The sequence below is a fragment of the Lipotes vexillifer genome, unplaced genomic scaffold (assembly GCF_000442215.2).
Source record: "Lipotes vexillifer unplaced genomic scaffold, Lipotes_vexillifer_v1.1 scaffold1113, whole genome shotgun sequence".
NCBI classification, from domain to species: Eukaryota; Metazoa; Chordata; class Mammalia; order Artiodactyla; family Lipotidae; genus Lipotes; species Lipotes vexillifer.
The window spans coordinates 1,272,178-1,290,891 of NW_006777938.1; the positions used below are offsets into that span (position 1 = coordinate 1,272,178).

Sequence of the window (18,714 nt, forward strand, 5' to 3'; positions counted from 1 at the left end):
TGCGGGAAAAAAAAAAAAAAAAAAAAATCTGTGGTCCATTCATACAATGGGATGCTGCCTAGTAATGGAAAAGAAACAACTGTGGACACACACAATAGTAATGATGAATCCCAAAGTTTCATGTTTAATAAAGGAAGATTCAGGCAAAATGACGCATACTCTTGGTTTCATTTAATATGGAACTCTTGAACAGGCAAAACTAACTGATGGCAGGAAAAAAAACAACAACAGAGTAACAACAAGGCTGCCTTTGAGATAGTAGGGTGGAGGTTTACAGATTTACTGGGAAGGGGCATGAATCAACTTCCTGGGGTGATGGGCAACATCTATACCTTGAGAGAGGTTTGGGTTACACATCTGTGTTATTTATTACAACTTGATGAATGGTACACTTGAAATTTGTGCATTTCTTTGCATATAAATTATACTTCAAAGGAAAAAAATAGGAACTGGAGATAAATATTAAACTCTAGTTATTGACGTGCATGCTGAAGTATTTTGGAGGGGAAGTGTAGTTATGTCTGTGATTTTTTTGAAATGCATCAGGAAATAACATTTGTCTGTTATAACAAATAACATGAATAGAGAATGGATAGATGAACACATAAATAAATATGATAAATCAAATATATCAAACTGTTAGTGGTAGGATATAGGTGGTAGGTTTATGGATGTTCACTGTAAAACAGATTCAACTTACCTGCATGTTTAATTTTTTTTCATAATTAAATGTTAGAAAATAATTGGGAAAAGAATGAATCCTATGGGAGACAAAGAGGGAAGAGATATGGGAACATATGTATATGTATAACTGATTCACTTTGTTATAAAGCAGAAACTAACACACCATTGTAAAGCAATTATACCCCAATAAAGATGTTAAAGAGTTAAAATTTAAAAAAAATAAATTAAAAAAAAAAAAACTACAAGTAAATGGGTAAGATATTTGAAATGGAACCAGCCAGGCTAGATAAACAATGTAACCAAGGAATTAAGTTCCAATTTCCATCTGTTTCACATTTGCATATAGTTTTTTTTCCTTTCCCACCAGTGATACCCCAGGTTATAATGCTCTGATCATGGGATACCACAACATTTAAATGAAAATTGAAAAATCTAGCCAACCTTCCAGAACTGAAAATCCAATGCATAAGCATTCCACTGTATGTAAGACAATGGGCCCTAAGAGCAGGTGTAACCACTCTAAGGCTTGTGGTCTGCCCATAACCCTGGAGAAGCAGTGCAGGTTGTAGACCCGACAGAGTGAGTACTTGAATACATGCACTCAAAAGCTCCTGCAGGGCATGAATGGTCCTGTTCTTAAAAGAGGTCTTACTCCTTTAGGTGTCCAAATACCACTGTCAATTCTGCTATCTTTGCTCTGAAACGAGAACACATTTATTTTCCAACAAGAATGCATCATCTGTAAGTGTGCTCAGTAAGAACTTCTTTGATTTCTTCTCTTTACCTTAAAAAATTGCCTAAACATAGCATAAAATACCAAGTCATGATAATCACAATTATACATATAATCCCTTTACTAAAATTGCTTATATTATTAAAGTGGTAGTTGAATGAAAAACTAAACAATATGAGAGTAACATTTAATTCTCTATTTTAACATCACTTATCTGGAAATATTTTATTTTGAATACTGCAGTATATTCCATCCAATGAGAAAAAAAAAGAACTTTCCAAGAGCCTGCTTAAATGTCACCAAAACCAAAATCGGTCCTATCTGAAGCACACCAACTTCCATAATTTTATAATTAAGGAGAAGGCATTTACTTATTTAAAAAATTTTTTTGGCTGTGCAGTGCGGCTTGCAGGATTTTAGGCTCCCCGATCAGGGACTGAACATGGGCCACCACAGTGAAAGCGCCAAGTCCTAACCACTGGACCGCCAGGGAATCCCCAAGGAGGAGGCATTTATAATTTAATCATTAAGAATAAATTGACATACTCAGCTTCTTCCAAGGCTCGTCCTTTAAAATGGAGCTGGCTTACCCATGCAAGGCTTGCAGAATATGTAAAAGTCTAGTAGCAGATCAGCACCCACTCTACCACCCATTCCCTCATCCTCTCCTCCCACCTCTGGGCTGCCCTCCTTTACACTTACTTTGATTTGCATCCAGGCAGGTCTGTCTGTTCTTGGCTTTGTACTCACGTTCCTAAAACTCACCTCAGGCCAGCCTTACCTGATGGCCCAGGCTTGTTTCAGTTACTTCCTTCAGTTCATCGGCTCAACTCTCCACTTTTACAGTGTAATAATACCACCTCTGGGTAGATGATACCCCCACTACCAGTCCCACACCTGCTGGGATCAGTCTCTCCCACTTCCTACCACAACAGGGAGCAATCTCAGATTGGTGATTTCGAGGTGATGTCAAAAAAGAAAAGAAACCGGAGAAAGGTAAATACAATAAATTAACGAAGAGCACTAAAGTGAAAGGAGAATAGATCAAGAGTAGTCAAATCTATAGTTATTCAAATAAAAGAGAAAAATACCAAAGATGCAAAGATATGTACTGACCTCTCAATTATCAACAGAGAATGGTGGCACTAATTTCAAACTAAGGATTAACATAGATTCAAATGTGTATTGTAATTCTATTTGAATAGCTCATATAGTAGGAAAAACCTTAGTTTAACGATTGAAGTCATTCAGTGAAGAACTAACTCAGAAAGAGCTAGGAATGCACTTAGATTTCTTATCTGATATTCTCTCATAACTTCACTCCAATCTAACATACCCACAAAAAGTGTAATCTTGCCCATGATGCAAAGTGCCACCTACACAGAGATGCAGAGCTGACCCAGGGGAGAGTAACAAATGAACAAGCTAGTTTCAAAGAGCTTCCCTCAAATTCTTTAAACAGCATTTAAGTAAAGTAAAGCAGGTATTCAAAAGCACTTACTCTACAAGAATTAAATCACAAGCCACTGCAGCTGCTGACCTTCGACACACACTGAAAGGAGTTCAGGGTGGAGGTCAGGAATGAGGCACTCTGTGCTCTGGGGAAAACTGATGGAACAGGCCTTCAGATAGTTGGATGTTTTCAGGATAAGATTTTATGAGCCCAATTTCTTGCATCTTCTCATATCTAGAAAAGCACTAGAATCATTAATGGAGACATCTGCTCCTCATGACTAGAAGCAACCTTCATGTGAGTAGCAGCAGCCTTCTGCCAAAATGTGTGTTTGACTGCACATACCCCCCTTCACCAAAATCACATATATACTGACCTCCCCCTTTACCACTTCGGAGCAGTTCCTCAGAGCTCTCTGAATGGCTGCATCCCGGGCTAGAGTCCTCATTTTGCCCCAAAATAAAACTTAACTCACAACTCTCATGTTATGCTTTTTTTTTTTTTCCAGCCAACATAAATAAGCTATAACACAACAGTATTTCCTGGGAGTTATCTCTGTTTAGGATGGTAATGTAAAAATGGAGTAAGGTCAGTGATAATCAGAGGTTAGATGTGAGCTGGACCTGAAAAACATGTAGATTCAGAAAGTCTGAAAGGCTTTTCCCAGACAGAAAGCAGACAAACCCAAGGTGTATGAGGCTAATCTGAGTCTACTTCTAGTTTAGCCAGAGTAGAGATAGGTGATGAGATTAGAACCACCCAAGTGAATAGAGTGTGAAATGTTTTCAGGAATAGACTAAGGTATCTGAACTCAATTTTCAAACTTTAAGAATCAGTGAAGTCCTATTAAATATAGGAAAAGAGGGATGGAAACAGTGTCTCAGCCTGTACTTGACACCAATAGTATCAACTGAGGGAAATTTTAATCAATGCATAATTATTTAAATTAAAAATATTTAATTTGGGAAACATGAGACTTTTGTATTCAAAAGAAGGAGTTTTCAGCATACATAAACTATGTGAAAAGATCTGTATTTACTGGATAAACAGTTAACAAATATTAATCAAAAGAAGCAATGGTTTGTGTGGTTTCCTTCTCTCCAATATAACACTTGAAAACAAAGCATAGATCTTTAGGGAAAAAACAAATCTACCTCAAATATTGCTTTCGATGAGGTGCAATCTACTTAAATACACCAACTGCAAAAGGGATGAGGTTAATGCTTTGGTCCTTTGCTACTCTGTGCATCAATCCTGGAATTAGGGATGCTTGCTGAACATGCAGAAATGTACTTGCCACTCTGGGGAATAAATAGTAAGCTTCAGACTGTTTCTAAGAAATAAATAGACTACCTGGAGAATGCAGAACAAATACATATGAAATATCTAAATAAAACCAAAGAGCGAATGATACATTTTGTAACTGCAGCAGATGCTCATTTCAGGCAGAAAGAGTCAGGAACCATTCTTTAAAGGAGGTAGGATTTAAGCTAGAACATAGGGGCTAGAAGGGCACTGTATAAAAAGAGAAAAGGGGACATGATGTGTAAAATGAAGATGTTTTCAGGATACAGTGCTAGAGTTTAGCTCAAAGACTTTCAATGACAGAATGAAAAGATGAATATAGCATAAGAATCAAGGACATGATAACAGATGTGCAGATCATTATCTATGTAAATAGCGCCCCCTGAAGTTGCATGTATATAAGCTGCCTTACCCACATATGAATAATGATAATAATAATGAAAAAGAAATATCAAAGGCCTCTGAAAACTTTATACAGGGTGGCTAAAGATATAAAATTGGAACTTGAGCTAGGACAAAATTTAGGAATTATTTTCTTTGGAAAGTGAATTTATGCAATGCACAAATGCAGAAGGCCCAAAGACATATCTATTGCTAAAGGCTCAGGAAGAAGAGGAACCCACCAAAGGGGTGAGCAGAGAAGTAAGGGTTCTGAACAGTAGAGAATTGGGGAAGAACAGAATGGTACCATCTCTGCAGAATGTTTTTTTTCCCCCTCAATGAGTTTGACTAGAGAGTTATGACCAAGTGGGAAGTAAACCATGAAAACTTCTGTTCATACACTCAATCAGCTGTTTTTCTGAGCAGCTTCTATGTCTTAAGACACAAGATTAACATACCATTTTGTTCAGCTGTTGGAATTTAGTACCCATGTGTCCATGCTTCAATTTCTCCAGTTATTAAAAATTTCAAGTTGCAAAATTAAACATATTGTGCAAAGAATACCCTTTAATAGATACAGGGCTATTCAGGTGATCACTTTCTTCTTGAGCGACCTTTGGTAGTTTGTATTTTTTGAGGGATTTGTCCAAGTTCTCAAATTTATTGTCATAAAGTTGTTCACAATATTCTTTTATTAATGTTTGTAGAATCTGTTAGTGATGTCATCTTTCTCATTTCTGTTATTGGTAATTGTGTCCTCTCTATTTTTTTCCTGGTCAGTCTGCTTAGAAGTCTTATTAGGTACATAAACGTTTATCATCTTGACATGTGTTCTCTATTTATTTGATCTACTCTTTTCCCCTTTTCCTTTTTTCCTGCTTCTTTTAAACATTTTTTATGGTTTTATTTTATTTTATTTGTTGGCTTTCTAGCTATAACTCTTTGTTTTGTTATTTTAGTAGTTGCTTTTGAGTTCCTTTAACTTATCACCATCTACCTTCAAGTGATATTATACACTTCACATACAGTATAAGCGCTGTACAATGGTCATACTACCACTTCTTCCCTCCTGGCTTTCATTCTATTTCAGGTATCCCCAGCTTTTTCAAAGTTCACTTATGCCACTTCACTTTTACTAAAGACCCACATTAGCACCTGCTTTCGCTAACTAAAGAAATCCAAAGAGGACCTTCACTTTTACAAAAGTGAAGCAAGCCGAGCTGTTATGGAGGCAGCACGCACTCAGAGCAGGGAGAGTGGCACCGGCAAGCTCCTCCCTTGGGAACTATACTCAGCATCTCAGCATCAAGCTACCATAGCTTTCAACTGTGTCTTTGAGCATCTGTGCTTCATCTCGATTATCCCACAATACAGTGTTATTATTTTTGTTTAAACAGTGAATTATATTTGAGACAATTAATAAGAAAAAAGTTTTAGATATTCACCTTTCAGTCACAGATTTCCTTTAACATTTTTAATAACTCATATCTGCTACTATGAATTCTTTCAGGTTTTGTGTGTCTGTAAAAGTATTTTGCCTCAGTTTTTAAGAAATAAATTTTCCTTTTTTTTGGTTATGTAATTTTTTACTTATTTATTTATTTGTGGTACGCAGGCCTCTCACTGTTGTGGCCTCTCCCGTTGTGACCACAGGCTCCGGACGCGCAGGCTCAGTGGCCATGGCTCACGGGCCCAGCCGCTCCGCGGCATGTGGGATCTTCCCGGACCGGGGCACGAACCCGTGCACCCAGCATCAGCAGGCAGACTCTCAACCACTGCGCCACCAGGGAAGCCCTGGTTACGTACTTTAAAGATGTTGTTCCTATGTCTTATTGCTTGCATTGTTCCTAAAGAGAAATCTGCTTAACACTGATCTTTGTTCTTTCGTTAGATATTGCATCTCTTTTCTTAGGCAACTTAAAGATTTATCACTGGTTTTGAGCAATTTGATTATGACATGCCTTGGTGCAGTCTTCTTCACGTTCCTTTTGCTTGGAATTTTACTGAACTCAGATCTGTGGGTTTATAGTTTTCATCAAATTTGGAAAAACATCAGCCACTATTTCTTCAAATGTTTTTCTGCCCCTTCCCCCTTGCTTCTTCTTCAAGAACCCCAATTACATATCCAGGAGGCTTTCTGAAGTGTCTCACAACTCCTTATTCCTTTCTTTCTTTTTAAAAATTCCTTCTTTAAATTTTGCATACTTTCAATTGCTATGTCTTCAAGTCCATTAATCTTTTCTTCTATAATGTCACATCTGCCATTAATCCCATTTAATATATTTATTAGCTCTATTAAACATAGTAATTTTTATATCTTGAAATTCAACTTGTGTCTTTTAAAAATATTTTCCATTTTTCCTTAACTTTTTGAACATATGAAATAAAGTTATAATTAGTGTGTCAATGTCACTGCTAATTATAACATGTGGACCTATTTTGATCAGCTGGTTTGTCTCTTCACCGTGGATCAAAATCTGCTTTGACCACATAGATGAAGATGATTCTAAGAGGTTATAAAGTAATGTTTCATAACCAGGGGTGACTCTGCCCTCCGGGGAACTTTTGGTATATTGTCTGGAGACTTTCTGTCTTCACTGGTGAAGTACCACTGGCATCTATGAGATAGAGGTCAGGAATTCTGCTAAACATCCTATACTGCATAAAACAGCCACTCCTAACAAAGAATTAGCTGGCCCAAGTGTCAGTAGTACTGAGTTTGAGAAACCATGCTGTAGAAACATAGGATGAAAGGAACTCAGGTCCCTGAATGATCTGATGGAGCTGAGCTGCATGCAGGCTTGTACCACTGGCCTATTTCTACAGTCTGTCACATTAATAACAAAACCCTTCTTTCTTATTTAAGGCACTGTATTTTGGGTTAGTACAGCAGTTTAGCCTATACTCTGATACAGAAATTGGTACCTGGGAGTGAGGTACTGCCAAAATTAAAACTTAAAACTTAGGTTCTCCAGCTTTGTGCCTGAGTGAAAGACAAGGCAAGAGAACATATACTTGCAAACTGGTAAACTGGTGATCCTTTTTATGCCATGTCACAATATTGGTAGAACTGTTGGCCTGTGATAACTTAAAAGGTACACTATTATGTGTCTATGATACCTGTCACTCTAGAGAAAGTGGTTGGAAAGTGGTCTATAAACTAAACTGCTCGAGTACAGTGATCTGAGGCCTCAGAGCTGGAAAATCTAACTTGTCCCCCCACTAGAAGGATAAACAGGCTCTTATACTTATTTTTCCATAAGTATCTCTCATTACGGCTTCTCAGCCAAAATACAGAGACAGCCAAGAGGCGGAGATCAAATTAAGGGTGTTGCCTTCCCACCCAAACTTGTGGTTTTAGCTGGCCTTAGTGAAACCACCATTAAAATGGGGGAAGAAAAGAATGGGCCACTAAAAACAAACAGACAAACAAATAAGACAAGAAGACTTAAGAACTATGTCTAGAGGAAAGCTTTGGGTCTGTTTACTCATAATGAACTGACCGCAACCAAAAAACCAAAAGCCTACAAAAATATTGAGGGAATTAATTTCTAAAAGAAATCAAAAGGCTGGCCTAAAAAAACCCAGCCTATTTATTTGATCACTAAAACAACTCTCAGGCTTCCAAATCTCCACAAATAGGAGGCAACCTCTGAAAACTGTACAGCTTCCAAGGAGAGTGTACTCTCAACGAACTTAGATGTCCCCACAGGGGACAATGGATAATGGCACAGCTGTTAGAAATTAGAACCAGTGGGCAGCCAGATGGGCTAACCAGGAAAGCTTCTCTACTGCTAGAGCATGGAATCTTGTACATTTCTATGGCCCACTGATTATGGTGTGTTTCCCATTCTTCCCTTTTCAAAATGAGAGTTTTTATTGCAGTTATACTTTTGCCTACCACTTCTGTACACTGGATGTGAGATGAGCAGATACCTTGTCACTGGACTGTGAGGAACCATCCCAGACCTGACATTCACAGGACTGTGAATTATCCAGAGAGCCTTGACTTAGAGTAGATGAAGTAACTGAATGGGGCCTTTGAATGTCTCTCTTGGGAGGGAGGGAGTATTTATGCATGGGAGTAAAGGTGATCATAGATATTGAATGGCCAGAGGGACAGGTAAACTATGACTGACTGTAAATTGTTCTTAAAAATTTCCCCCTTCTTCCACAGACATAATTGTTTTAACAGGGCACACGGCTGCTGAGCTACAGACTGTATTTCTTAGTTCGCTTGCAGCTAAGTATGGCATGGACAAACATTTTGTCGCTGGAATATGAGCAAAAGTAATAGATTCTATTTCCTCACTATTTGCTTAAAATAAAATTATTTGCTTTCCATTTTTGCTTAAAATTTCCCCCTCTCTCTGAAATGGAACTTAGATATGGCATTGACTTAGTTTTAACCATGTACATGAAGAAAACATCCTAGGCGACAGCAGAGCAAAAACATATATGGAATCTAAGTCATCTCATGGGGCTGGGCGGCCTGCCTTTCTGGGCCAGTCTTCTTCTTTCTGGACTGGTATGTATGTGTAAAGAAAAATAAACTATCTTATTTTAACCACCATATTTTTCATGGTTTCTCTTTCATGTGCTCTTTCTCTTTTTAAACAGCAGCTTAGCCTATACCTTAATTAATCAAAGTTACATATGCCACAAATAAAAGATTCTGTTATAAATTCATTTGGTTATGCCAAACCCAAATTTCCCTAGTCAAAGGAAAACAGCAAAGGAGAAAAAAAAGCAAGCCTATGGAGTGTTTGGTTATTGTATTTCTGGTAAAAGGGGTATATTTTAACCTTTTCTCAACATGCATAAACCAAGTATCAAATAAATTTTTATATGCTTCAGTTGAATTTCCTCTGACTGGTTATCCTATTGTGATAATATCTATCGATTGCCACAGTGAGTCATCAACCCTGTCAGCACTTTAATGAACAAAATTAGTCTATTCCATGCTGAAAAGCAATACCAGCAACTCTTGCAGATAAAAAGGGTCATAAAAACTTATTGAGCAGTGACATCCTCTGACAAAGGCTCTTGATAACATCTCCCTATGATCAGCTCGCACACAATGATTGGTCAGAGTGAAATGGAGTTTGAGTACGGCAGTAAACAGAATTCAGGGATGACTTCATACATCTTAAAGGCTATGAAAGAAGAAATGGATAGGCTGAACTCAGGAATCAGATATTATTCTAGTTAGTCAAGAGCAGAGAATATTTTAATTTCATGATTATTCTTGATAGTGAGTTGGTTTTCATTAGCCTAAATTCAATTATTTGTTGACATAACAGTGGCTCCTAGTTGCTCTGGCTGTTTCTGTCCTATTCAACCAGTGACATTTTAAAATTGGGATGACTATCTTTAAACATGCAGTTGCAGGAGTTCAAAACACACTACCCCAAAATACGGCACCTTGGAACACTGAATATTTTAAGCTGAAGGAGTTTGAGAAAATTGCCTTTCACTACCCTTCCCCCTGAAGCAGGTCATAACACCCTCATGTGGAGAGGTGCCCTTCCTACACCTGGAGGAAGAACCATCCTTCTCTCCCAGAGAGAAGGATGCTGACAGGTCTTGCAAAGTTTTTCTCAGTTTATCACATTTCTCCACGACTGTCCACTCTTCATCAAACCTAGCATGAAAACACTCTAGGTTAGCCAATTCTTCAGGTCTTCACTTTGTTTTGAAGGCTCCTATATCATGTAAAACATATTAAATAAATTTGTACGCTTTTCTTCTGTTAATCTGTCTTTGTCAATTCAACATTCAGATCCAGCCATGGGCCCTAAGAGGGTCAAGAAAAACTTCTCCCTCCCCTACACAGTCTTCAAACAACTTGGATAGAAAACTTTTTCATTCATAGTACAACATCAACATGGATTTGTGAAATGGAAGCAGATTTCACTAAAATTTAAGAGTCTCCTGCTATACAATGTGAAAAAGCATGGAATTTGGGGTGAGAGCTACTGGGATTGTGCATCAAATGAGAATAATAATCTCTTCTTCACAGGGTAACTGTAAAGTGTAACACACACACACACACACACACACACACACACATCTACAGTTTAGTGGTTAAGAACATTGGTTCTATAGTAAGACAGGCCCAATTCTAAGGCCAGTGTGTCATTCACCTAAAGGAATGACTTTAGCCAAGTTATTCAACTTCTCAAAGCCTTTGTTTCCTCATCTGTAAATAAGGATATTGACTCATAACAATCTTTATAAGATTAAAGTGAAAGGTCATACATTATGGTAAGGGAAATAAGCCAGTTACAAAAGGACATATACTGTATAATTCTACTTATCTGGGGTACCTAAAGTAGCCAAATTCATAGAGGCACAAAGTAGAATGGTGGCTGCCAGGTGCTGGGGGTGGGGGAAAGAGGGAGTAATTATTTAATGGGCTCAGAGTTACAACTTGGGAAGATGAAAAAGCTCTGGAGATGGATGGTAATGACAATTGAACAACAATGTGAATATATTAATGTCACTGAACTATATGTTTAGAAACAATAAAAATAGCCAATTTTGTGTTATGTATATTTTACTACAATTTTTTAAAAAAAGAAAAAACTAAAGGTCATGAAGATTAGTTTAAAAGTACAGCATCAGGCACATTTTAAGTGCTTTACAAATGATGAGTGTGTTATAATTAATTTTATTTATTATTTTTAAAATGCATTTGAGTTCATCACAAATGATAAATGCTGCATGATTACAGAATTATTGATGATAGTCGTTACATTTTTTTTATATGGATCCAACATATTCCTTGGGTGTCTGGAAACACCTGATAAGAATAATGGTAATACAGAGGAGCGTGCACTAAACACAAACCCTCACATACACACATGCACACAACGAAATTTTACTAGTTTAGAACAAATGGGTTGTTCACATTCAAGAATGTTGCTAAAAGGGGCTTTTAAGTGAGACTCTAAGCAATTTGCTGGTATTCATTTTTAATTATAACAGATCGATTATTCTTTGGCATCTAATTTTATTATATTGCTCTGAAAACTCTTTTTCTAAGAGAGACAAAGATAAACTTCAGCCAAGAAGTTAAACAACAAATGTGATAATTATAAGATAATTCTTATCTATTCATTAAAGAACTGAGATGGTTGTGTATAGCATATATATTGTGTGTACGTGTATACACATATATATGGGTATATACACATACATTTATACACGCTCACACATATACATACATATAACAAAGACTGGCAGTCAGCAAGACAGAAATTTAGAGCCTTAGAAACCATATTTTCTTGTCCTCTTATTTGTAAATAAGAAAATTATGTGTTAGAAAGGTGAGATGATTTGATTAAGACCCCACATTAAATTGGTGGCAGAAATGTAATCAAAGCCCTTCAGAACCTCATCTCATGTATCACCTTCAAATGCACCACAGCAAAGGACTTGTCTCAGCCTTTCCTCTGTATGCCTCTTTTGCATGCTGTTCACGCTGCCTAAAATGCTCTCCTCAAAGTTCAGTCACCTTTGAAAAATCTTTCCTGGTTCCCCCAGAACGAATATGGTTGCCCTGCCTTCAGGCTCCTGAAGCTCCCTTTTAAAACCCCAGGGCAATCATGCTGGATTATAAGTGTCTACGTGGCTGCCTTCTCCATTACACTCAGGACAACTTGAGGACACACACTGGCATCTCTGGATGCTCCCACACCTGACCCTGGACCTGTCAATAGTACGCACTCACTGAACGTCTGTGGGATATGTGACCTAACCAACCATCACAGGCTTCTCCAAAAGGAGGCAGGAAAGTTGGCATCAAGAATGCAAACGGGAGGGCCTCCCTGGTGGCGCAGTGGTTGAGAGTCCGCCTGCCGATGCAGGGGATGCGGGTTCGTGCCCCGGTCTGGGAGGATCCCACGTGCCGCGTAGCGGCTGGGCCCGTGAGCCGCGTAGCGGCTGGGCCTGTGAGCCGTGGCCGCTGAGCTTGCGCGTCCGGCAACGGGAAAGGCCGCGACAGTGAGAGGCCCACATATCGCAAAAAAAAAAAAAAAAAAAAAAAAAATCATGAGAGACGCAAGCGGGAAGTTAGCTTTGGAATGAAGGTAGAGCATACCTTCTTTAAAGATAGGAGAATATCCGAGGAAGTTGGAGAGGGATTTTTTTTTAAGTAAAAGAGAAGAAAGCTTGAGTGTTTGTGCTAAGAGTACTCATAGGGGGACACTGAATTTTATTGTTCTTATTTCTGTCAAGTGACCCCATATTTTCTAGGATACATTAAGTTCATATTAATTACTGACAACTTGGAACATGGCATGTTTAGTCAACCATTCTCCCTGGCATTTTGGATTGTCTCATGAGAAATAAATAATGAGAAATCACTTCAACAAATTAGCAGTGTTATATAATACACACATAGTACTATGATGATATATATATTTTTTTCTGATATAAATCCCTAATCCATAAAATGTATGATTTCTGGAACTTTAAAACTTCAAAATTCCTTGAGTATCTTGCACTAGTTAGAAGCTCAAATTTGTGTTTGTTGGTAGTTTTAGCGTTTTCTGTATAGCATCCTAAAACAAACCTATCCTCAAACTAAACATACAACAGAGAAAAGTTGAAAACAAACTAAATATTCACACAACAAATTACGCTGGAAGGGGAAACCAATATAAAGGAATACTAATGTCACAGAATTGGGAGTGCAGGACTACTAGCTTTCCAAAGGAGTAGTGTTTTGCTGCCACCAACAGGGCAATAGGCATTCCTACATGTAAGTTACAAAACTAACTGAAGGCACAAAACCCATTGCAAATCCAAAAGAATGTTTACGGCTTGCTTCATTTTTTCAGTTCTTTAGCCTTCTAATTTTGTAACCCGAATGACAGCTGCAGAAACTACAGTCCTAATTTCAGTCTGTCACAGATCACCATCTTCAAGCTCAGAAACAAAAATTTTTTTACCCAAGTTGGTGAATCAAAGACTAGGGAGAACTATAATCCATTGTCTATTTTCAAGGTGTTTTGCTCTTCACTTCTTGTTTTTTAACCCTGTATGGTATTCAAATACGGTCCTGCAGGGAGAGAATCTCTGGAACATGAACTGATCCTTCTTTCCGACGTCAACAGGAAGGAAAAGGGGAATTATACTTTGAAAAGTCAAAGGAATACTTAACCAGCCAGCACAGTGCTGAATAATAACTGACTTTTTACTCACTCAAATAAACAAGGCCCTATTTTATTTTACTTTATTTATGGGTTACAACACAGAATTCTCAGGTACTCCCTACTTTTTTAATGTTTAATGGTCATTTTTGTTTCTATTTTTTTTAATTTTTACTGAAATATAGTTTATTTACCATGTTGTGTTAGTTTCAGATATATAGCAAAGTGATTCAGTTATACATATATATATAAATATATATATGTTCTTTCTTAACATTCTCTTCCATTATAGGTTATTACAAGATATTGAGTGTAGTTCCCTGTGCTATACAGTAGGTCCTTGTTTGTTATCTATTTTATATATAGTATTGTATGTATTTTAATCCCAAACTCCTAATTTATCTCTCCCTCCCACTTTCCCCTTTGGTAACCATAAATCTGTTTTCTATGTCTGTGAGTCTATCTTTTTTGTAAATAAGTTTAGTTGTATCATTTTTTTAGATTCCACATATAAGCGATATATGATATTTGTCTTTCTCTGACTTCCTTCACTTAGTACCATAATCTCTAAGTCCACCCATGTTGCTGCAAAGGGCATTATTTCATTCGTTTTATGGCTAATACTCCATTGTGTATATATTATATATGTGTGTGTGTATACATACATATATACGCGCACAACATTTTCTTTATCCATTCATCTGTTGACAGACACTTAGGTTGCTTCCATGACCTGGCTATTGCAAATAGTGCTGAAATGAACATTGGGGTGCAGGTATCTTTTCAAATTATGGTCTTCTCTGGATATATGAACAGGGCCCAATTTTAGAATTTTGGGGTTCTCTATTAAGACTCTTTTCCTGGTTTGAAGATACTAATAGTGGATGAGCTACGCTTTATAAATTAGGTTTTCTGGTTAAAGCAACCCTTGGTAATCCACCACGAATTAGCTGAATCACAATCCACACCTCAACCCAGGTACTTCTTTTGTCTCCATTTTAAAGGGGCTCCCCTTAATATACTCCTCAGGAACCTCAAGGCCCCACTGAGCAATTGCTACAATCCTAGAAAACGAGCATGGAGATGGAGGAGCACAAAGACCAAACAGACACGTTAGCAATTGCTAATGATGAAAATAAGGACCATCCATTTTCTAAGTGTGACTGAATGCTTCCTCTAATTGCACATGTGTTTTCTTCTCCTTGTTCCCTCACTACCACTTTGTTTAGATAATTTAATTTTGAATGTTTGATCACAGTGTGGTAGATGCTTAGCTGCACACTGGGATCACCTGGGGAGTTTTTAAAAATAGTGATGCTTGGGTCTCACCTAGATATTCAAATGAAATTGTTCTGTACAACTCAGAATCAGAAAATGTTTAAAGCTAACTCTAATATACAGGAGATTCTGATGTGGAGTTAAGACTGAGAATTCCTGCTCTACGTAACTCATGAGTATTCCTACCCTTCTGTTTCCGGAATTGTCTGCATCAGACCTTTAGGGTGAGGGATGGGTGAGAGGAGGCATTCCGAAATGTTCGATTTAAACAAATTCCTTGGGACTTAGGTGATTCTGGAGGACACTAATGGTTAAGAATCACTTTGAGTTATGCTGCTGTAGGGACTTGCAATACTGTGACATAACTAAAATAAATTGGGACAGTCTCTTACTGTAGATTGGTGGGAAGATTTCTTTTTGGTGGGGGGAGGAGAAGGGAAGTGAGAAAAAGAGATTTTATTTGTTCACATGCATTAAGAGGACTGTCAGATACTACTTTAAACAACTTAAGAAAAGGGACTATGTGTCTACTGTTGTATCCATATCATTAAGCACAGTGTCTGGCTCATAACAGGTGCTCAAAAGTCATTTGCTGAATGAACAAATTAATGAACAAATGTTATTAGTATACAATGCATTTCATGTGTCCTAGGAGAGTTCTGAATAGGGAATGGAAGATAAGTTGGTAGATAGCAAGTGGAAGATTAGAAAGTAACAGGTTATTAAAGGTGAGAAAACAAGGAAGTCCTAATAAGGAATGGCAGGAGGTTATTTTAGCTGCAGAAGGGGCACTGGGCAAGGAAGCAGGATAGGACACACAGGGCATGGCTTATGAGAGAGCTTCCAGCCTACTGACAGCAGGGTAAACTGGAAGCTTTTGAAGGGGGCCAAAATAAGAAATATGAATGATTATTTCTCCAATGGAATTCCAGACAGATTTCTGGAAAGAAGGTTCAGTGACATAAAAACTTGTAGTAGCAAGCTACCGATATGAGGGAAGTTTATTTGAGGAAAGAGATGTTTCAGTTAAGCATTTGGATTCTATTTGATATACAAATCAGAATCATACAAGCTGAACTGGAAAAAAAAGAAAAAAAAAGTATTGTAACACAAATATATTTTCTATTTCTCATGTAATATGAAATTATTTCTTTCTAAAAGCTGAATACTGAAGTAAAAGGAGTAGGCAGGGACAAATGAATAATCTCTGAGAAAAAGTTTTTTAATTAAGCAAGTAGATTACATACGCCCAGACATACACAAAGGTTCTTCTTTTAAAAATAATAAAATCTGTAAAAATGTCAATTATATTTCAATATAGCTGAAAAAAAAAGTACTGGAGTTTCCTATAAATCTAGTCCGAATCACAGTGATGACAAACACAAAAATCACATATAAGAGTATAATGAAGGTTTATCCAGAATAAGGGGAAGAGCTTCATTACTACTTATGCATGGCAATTTTGATCTTTAGCAAATAATTTGTTCATCACCTTAATACGGTTGAAATACTACCACATGTGGCAGAAAAAGGTGGTGGTGATAGTAGTGGTAGTGGTAATCCAGAAATGGAGATCTAAGTAATAAAACTTTTCTGAAAGAAAGTAAATGAGATCAAGAACAAGACAAAGATGTAGGCTCTTTCCACTTTTATTCAACTTTGTTCTGGAGCACCCTGAGCCCTGCCCTCCCCATGCAGCAGTTGGGTCACAATTGGTCCAGGCAAGTGTCCTGAGCCCCGCCCTCCCCATGCAGTAACCTAGAGGCAACCAGTCTGGGTGGCTGTCCTGAGCCCCATCCAACTTGTGCAGAGACTGAGCCACAACCAGTACAGTAGAGCTTCCCAAGTCCCACCTTAGCACAGAAGTAATAGAGGTGCAACTGGGCTGGGTGAGCACCCTAAGCCTTGCCCCCCTTACACAGCAAATGAGTCACAACTGGTTAGGTGAGTGCTCTTAACCTTTCCCACTCCACACAGAGCTGGGACAGGTGAGCACCCTGAGTCCTGCCCTCCCTGCATAGTAGCCCAGCAGAAACCAGGCTGGGCCAGGGCCCTGAGCCCCACTCTCCCTGTGCAGCAGACGGGCCACAATTGAGCAGGTGAGCACCTGGAGTTCCACCCTCCCCTCACAGCAGTCTCAGCCCTATTACAAGCACCAGGTGCATGTAGCCCACGTGACAGATACCCATAGAGGGCCTGGTTCTGGTGGCCAGGGGAGATTGTGCTTCTTGGCCACAAGGAACAGCTCCTACCAAAGGCCACTCCTTCAAGACTGAGGGAGACAGGCATTTTCCCTAATACATACAGACAAACACAGAGAGACAGGCAAAATGAGGAGATAGAGGAATATGTTCCAAACCAAAGAACATGGCAAATCCCCAGAAAAAAAGACCTTAATGAAATGGAGATAAGCAATCTACCTAATAAAGAGTTCAAAATAATGATCATAACGATGCTCACTGATCTCAGGAGAAGAACGGAAGAACACAGACAGAACTTCAACAAATATATAGAAAATATAAGAAAGAATGAAACAGAAATTATACTAAACTGAAAAATACACTAGAAGAGTTCAACAGCAGAATGGATGAAATACAAGCACAAATCAGTAAGCTGAAAGACAAAGCAACAGAAAACACCCAGACAGAGCAGCAAACTGAAAAAGGAACTTTAAAAAGTGAGGAAGGGACTTTCCTGGTGGCACAGTGGTTAAGAATCCGCCTGCTGGGCTTCCCTGGTGGTGCAGTGGTTGAGAGTCCGCCTGCTGATGCAGGGGATGTGGGTTTGTGCCCTGGTCCGGGAGGATCCCACATGCTGCAGAGCAGCTGGGCCCGTGAGCCATGGCCACTGGGCCTGCGCGTTCGGAGCCTGTGCTCCGCAAAGGGAGAGGCCACAGCAGTGAGAGGCCCACGTACGGCAAAAAAAAAAAAAAAAAAAGAATCCGCCTGCCAATGCAGGGGACACGGGTTCAAGCCCTGGTCCGGGAAGATCCCACATGCTGCAGAGCAGCTGGGCCCGTGAGCCATGGCCACTGGGCCTGCGCGTTCGGAGCCTGTGCTCCGCAAAGGGAGAGGCCACAGCAGTGAGAGGCCCACGTACGGCAAAAAAAAAAAAAAAAAAAGAATCCGCCTGCCAATGCAGGGGACACGGGTTCAAGCCCTGGTCCGGGAAGATCCCACATGCTGCAGAGCAACTAAGCCCTTGCGCCACAACTACTCAGCCTGTGCTCTAGAGCCTGCAAGCCACAACTACTGAGCCCTCGTGCCACAACTACTGAAGCCTGTGCACCTAGAGCCCGTGCTCCACAACAAGAGAAGCCACTGCAATGAGAACCATGTGCACCACAACAAAGAGTAGCCCCCACTCACCGCAACTAGAGAAAGCCTGTGCACAGCAACGAAGACCCGACACAGCCAAAAATAAATAAATTAATTAATTTTTTTAAAAAGTGAGGAAACATTAAGGGACCTCTGGGACAAGATCAAGTGAAATAACATTTACATGATAGGGGGTCTCAAGAGGACAGGAGAAAAAGAAAAATCCAGAAAAATTATTTGAAGAAATGACAAGTGAAAATTTCCCTAATTTGGGGAAGGAAAAAGACATCCAGGTCCAGGAAGCCCAGAAAGTTCCACATAGGATGAATCCAAAGAGAAACACACTGAGACACATTATAATTAAAATGTTAAAAGTTAAGGATAGAGACTCTTAAAACCAGCAAG

The 18,714-nt window shown here is 38.8% G+C and overlaps 1 protein-coding gene across 2 annotated transcripts in view; it reads right to left on the reverse strand.

Moving 5' to 3' along the window:
• Nucleotides 1-18,714, reverse strand: part of LOC103090117 (rab GTPase-activating protein 1-like, isoform 10) — a 282,259-nt gene that overhangs the window by 161,821 nt on the left and 101,724 nt on the right. The window lies entirely within an intron of this gene.